This window comes from Fundulus heteroclitus, unplaced genomic scaffold (assembly GCF_011125445.2).
Source record: "Fundulus heteroclitus isolate FHET01 unplaced genomic scaffold, MU-UCD_Fhet_4.1 scaffold_832, whole genome shotgun sequence".
NCBI classification, from domain to species: Eukaryota; Metazoa; Chordata; class Actinopteri; order Cyprinodontiformes; family Fundulidae; genus Fundulus; species Fundulus heteroclitus.
This window is the reverse complement of record NW_023397288.1, coordinates 3,369-9,187: the sequence shown is the minus strand read 5'-3', so window position 1 is coordinate 9,187 and position 5,819 is coordinate 3,369. Positions and strand designations below refer to the sequence as shown.

At 38.1% G+C, this 5,819-nt stretch overlaps 1 long non-coding RNA gene across 1 annotated transcript; it reads left to right on the top strand.

Moving 5' to 3' along the window:
* Positions 1–468: 468 nt before the first annotated feature.
* Positions 469–1,906, top strand: LOC118562212. Its single transcript, XR_004930520.1, has 2 exons — positions 469–602; positions 1,833–1,906. It is a non-coding gene; the product is annotated as an uncharacterized LOC118562212 (long non-coding RNA).
* Positions 1,907–5,819: the final 3,913 nt, after the last annotated feature.

Sequence of the window (5,819 nt, the reverse complement as noted above, 5' to 3'; positions counted from 1 at the left end):
AAATTAAGAAATTATTTAAAATCAATTTTCCACATCTGAAGCTCAGTGCTACCATCTGCTGATTAAAACACAGCGCCCCTCGTGGACAATATAGGAACTGCAGATTTTCAATTAAACGAAGTACATGTTTTTTTCAATAATTGTTTTATCATTCTCCTCCTTTTATCTCCTCTTTCTTTCACCTTTTCTTTTTTCTTCTTCTTCCTTTCCTCTCCTACTTTCCCATTGTAGTGTCCATATCATTTGAGATGTTCCCTGCATGAATCATAATAAAACTATTGTTATTCATAAATCAAGTGGAGCAGTATGGCAAAAGCAGTACTGCTCCACTTGTGAAAGTCAAATCTGATGAGCTCTTTTTGGCATTAAGACAACAATTCTTGGGGGGGGGGGGGGGGGGGGGGGGGGGACAAATTTTTTTAACCCTAACCCTGCAGATCCTTAAAAAGTCTTAAAAGGCATTGAATTCTTCAGTATAACACTAAGGCCCTAATTTGTATTAAAATGTCTTAAATCAGTCATTCATAGGTCTTAAATTTGTTACCACAGTTTATAGATTGAGCTAATAGCAACCAAAAGGAGTTAGCACTGATTATGTTGTGGTTTTTATAGGGCTGGGCAAGTTAACGCGTTAATTTCGCGTTAATTCATTAGACTATTAACAGCGATATTTATTTTATCGCACATTAATGCATGTTGCTCACATGCTTTCAGTCAGTGTCAGTCAGCACGCGCGCTGACTGCAGCGCGCTGTCACGGCAGCACTCTCCTGCTCCCCCTCCTCTCGTACATGGCTCAGCGGCGCCGGCCAATCAGCACGCAGGCTCAGCCTGGCCTGCCCACTCAGCTCTCACACAAACTTAACACACAAACAGCTGAGAGAGACCGCAGCAGCGGAAAAACATGGACAGGGGAAGTAGCACGTTTGGCTTTACTTTAATTCCGTAAATGAAATCAAGCTGTATGTTTTGTTAAAAGCCAGTTCATTTCAGTGGAAACACAAGAAATTTATCTAAGCACGTGAAAAAACATGAAAACGTCGAGCCACAGAAACGGAGAGAGGAGACGAAACTTCTGTCATTGCGCTGTCAGACCCACAGACGTCTCTGACTGAGGCGTTTCAGTCATCCATGGAACATCCAGGTAGATCAGTGGTCATCTTCAGCAGCAGTTCATGTTAACTTTCAAAGTAGATATTATCTATCATATGTTATTGGAGCCCACACATAACATGTAATTAAGACCTTGAAAGAACCCAGAAAAGTGTTATTTAAGATAAGATATCATTAGCTAATCCTTTTTTTATCCCACGACGGGGAAATTTATAGGATTAAAGCAACAGGCAGGTGCACACAACACAGACAAAATTACATAAGGATTGAAATATATAAGAGGTGGATTAGCGAAAAAACACTGAACATATTATTATTATTATTATTATTATTATTATTATTATTATTATTATTTAATTGTAATAATAAAATAAAAACCACAAAACCCAAAAGGTCAACAGTTTCGTGATACATCAAGCTTAGGGACTGGCTAATATACAGCAGGTCAAAAAAGGCCATATTTTGGCTGCAGTGCTTGCTGTTCTCTTATGAAGAAAAGATCAACTAGTGCACTAAATTCAATAGATGGGTTGAAAATATCCAGTATAAAATAAGTGCTACAAATGTTACAACACTTTTGTTCATATGGCAGCAGAATATTAAAATAAAAGTGCTCTTTACACTACTTTTGAATTCTTGGAGTTGCGCATACAATGCGATTAATCGGGCAAATTATGCGATTAATCGCGATTAAAAATTTTAATCGTTGCCCAGCCCTAGGTTTTTATAACTGATTTATTGTTTATTTTACTAGGGAACAAAACAAAGTTTATGAATTCAGTTCAATGGTTGTTAAAAAATTGCCTGCCACTTATGTGCTTTTAGCTTTCTTCCTATATGGATTTTTTTTCAAAAATTGAAACATTCTACTGGACCAGAAAGTAATGGTTTATGTTAAACATTTGGGTAAAGTTGTTGCAAGCAGTTTTTTTATCTTGTGTTTATTATGAAGTTGGTCTTAACTTTTTATTTCAAGTGGCTTTAAAAAGTCTTGAATTTAACTTGCCTTATGATGTAGGAACCCTTATTGATCAATACATATTGTGTCAGGGTTTAGGTTTTGATCAGGCTTTTGTTTACGATTTTTTTCAGTTTTTCCTCCTTGTTTGGGTTTAGTAAAGATTTGAATTTATTTTCTGTTAGTTTTCTGCCCCTCCTTCCCCTCACTTAGCTTTCCCTCCACTCCCTCTGCAGTCAGCCACACCTGTTAGTCATTTATCAGCCAGACTCATTTCACCTGCCAGCCTCCCTATTTAAGCCTCCCTCTGCTTCCACTCCTCTGCCGGATATGGGATGAAGATGAGAAAGGAAGAAGATTATATAGGGTTCAAAAATCTGTAATAATTAAAAATGATGGAGAAAGGAGCAGAAGGGAAGAGATAATTTTTACTAGATTAAGAACTGGACACACCTACTTGTTCTACTTGTTAATGCAATTCATCATGTTCTGATGAACTGCATTAAATATGCATATGAAAGAGAGAGGATGAGGAAAGTAATTATGGAAAAAGGGAGAGAATGGAGTATGAAAGGAATTTTAGGGACAGATGGAGATAGGGAGGAAAATATGGTCTTTAATAAAGCATTGTTTTTATTGTTACATAACACAAAATAAAAAAAACAGAATATAGTAGGTGGAACTATAGAGCTACACACTCATGTACAGTAGGTGGCGGTATGCACCTATAAGTTGTTTGCAATCCGCCAATCAAAGGAAAGAAGAAGAAGAACACCACTCCTCTGCCGGTTCGTCATCATGCAACACCTACTCCTTGCCTGTCCACCTGTATAGTCCCTGCTTGCCATTGGAACTCTGCCACCTCTACTTCTCTTTAAGGTTCGTTCTCTGCCGTACTGTGGATCCTGCTGCCTTGCTCTGGTTCCCCTCTGCCGTACTGAAGGGCCTGCTGCTATGTTCTGGCTAGCTCTCTGCCGAGCTGTGGACTCTGCTGCCTGTCTCTGGGCTCCAAGAACTCTCTCTCCGGGCCGTCAGCTCCTGACCTCATCTACACCCCTGTTCCTGTGCAGTCCTGCCTCCCTGGTTACATCATCCACCATCCCATCAACATTTGAATAAAAACTCTCAATTTTAGTCCCCTGTGTTGAGGTTCTGGGTTCATCCATAAACAAATCGTGACATATTGTTATTGAATTATCGTCCAGCCCTAATCCTTAGCATCTTTTGAGTTATAAATAATTAACACTGTATATATTTCCAGGCTTATTGTTAACTCTATATGCAATTGAGTTAAAATAAATTACAGTTTGCATTACCTCCTTTAGTTTCAAGCAATTTTTAAATAACTTTTTTTGTTTTGTTTTGTTTTCTGACCTGTTCAGGGTGAACCCCGCCTCTCTCCCGGTGAACGCAGGAGATAGGCACCAGCACCCCCGCGACCCCATGAGGGATTAAGCGGATCAGAAAATGGATGGATGGATGGATGTTTTGTTTTCTCGTTCAGCTATAACATTGTCATCTTTGGAGGCATTGATGGCTTTTCTCGTAAGGTATGTTGAGATGGGCAGTCAAGTGAGCTGTTTACATGGATGTCACTCATTACTCTTTTTCTGACACAGATTATGTATATTGGTGCTGCCACAAACAACCTGGCATCAACAACTCTGGCATTCTACCAAACATCAATAGAGAGGTTTGGTTTTCCTCTCAGGTAATAACTGGTGCATTTCTAACTCTTAGGAACTTTGTCATATACTTTTATTAAAACTACATGCTGATATTTAATAAAAGGAGTTGTCTAAAATGATAAAAAGTCTGGCCAATCTGAAACTTTAAATATTTGATTTCCCAGTATGTGTCTCTCATTTTAACGGTTTGATTGTTATGACGACTTTTTATGATGTTGAGAAAGATGACTTACTAAATACATTAAACTGGCAATACTATGGTTTACTTGGATACAAGGGATGGTAAATTATGTTTTATCCCTTTTAGAATAAACCTCAACATTACAGGGATAGCAATATTTCATAATGTTGGGTTTACTTGTAGTACCAGGATTTAAAACTGAATATCATTATCTAGCTAGTCATAATTCTAAAACTTTGTAGTCATGGGGAAAACATCTTTTAAAAGCATAGACAACTTTCCAATATATTAGCTAAAAACATATATGTATTGATGTACAGATGTTTAAAAAACACAATCTACATCTTTTCACACAAAGATGACACTTTCCTGATATTAAACTACTTTTTTAAGAAGGGGAGAGACATGCAGCAAAGGACTGTGGGCCGGATTCGAACCCAGGTCAACCGCGTCAAGGACTTAAATCCTCCAAACATGGGTCATGCTACCCACTACACCACGAGCGCACCCCCCATAATAAAAAAAATTATTTCTGAAGATTGTGTGCATGACCATGACCTGGATGACTCACAATTTTCACCAGCATATTTCTAATAACACTATGTCACCAAACATATCAGTGATTAATTGTCACCCTTTAAATAAGCTTGAAGAGGTACAATTTGTCCAGGCCTGCTTCATTGGTTTAAGTAAGGTAATCTGTGGTCATTGTGGGTTTTTAGGTCTTTACAGAGGCATACCAACAATTTATCTCTGAATCTGTTGTTTTTGTTTCAGGGTACGTGGCGACCAAGGTGGAGAAAATGTGGAGGTTGCCCGGCTGATGTTTACTGTCCGTGGCACAGGAAGAAGTAGTTTTATCTCAGGAAAGGGTGTGCACAATCAACGGTTGTTTTTTTCTAAAACTGTCAAGCAATTGTTTTTTTGCTCCGAAAATGTAGCTTCATTTAGTTTATAGGAAAAACTCTTATCCCAGAAAACCTGTTACTTCACCAGTTGTAAAAATAGATGAGCACTGTCATGACCAATTCTGGTCTTCAGGTTGATTGAACAGTTTTTCTTGCAAGGTCACTGTTCAAAAATATGAATTGTGCATGCAGATGCACTCTAACTCACGTCTACCAATTTTAAACATCCTGTGGTGTTTTCCTCATGATGATCTAGTGTTAAATAATTGACCTGTTTGCGGTCACTCCAGGGTCTTTTATCTGGTAATGTGGTGTTTCTATTGTAGACTTCTGTAGTAGTAAAAATACTCTTCAAACCTGTAAGGATTTGCATGCCAAAGCAAAAACCTTAGGGACTTCAAAATGACCGGTATAGTGCAGAAAACACACAAAAAGGGAAAAAAATCAGACTGAGTCCAAAAATTGCAGAGCTCCGTTTCTTTTTTTATAGATATTTGCAAAAAATTTGAAAAAGCAGACCTTACATTAAACAGCAGAGGAGCAGGGATTCCACTTTCTCCAACAGTGCAGGACAAACAAAAAAACAGACTCTCCCATATTGGAACAACCCAGCTCTTAAAGCACCAGCCTGTACCAACTAGAAAGTAGCAGGGGTGAAACCCTTTACAACATTTACAATTTCTATTTAGGAAACAAACTTAATTAAAACCTCTAGAGGAAAAACAAAAAAACAATGTACATTCAACTTCAACAAATCAAAACAATACTCCAAATCCTAGACAAAAACCAAAACATCTCCCCTCCATCTCAATCAAAATGGATTTTCCCTCATGAGGCTGATTGACAACACCAGGTCCTTATTAGTACTGCTCATGGGCGCGCTTCCATGGCAACACCTGACCAGGTGACCTCAAAGAAAAAAAGAGTGGTGAGAACAACAAAGTTCATAAAGTTACAAATACAAATAAACTT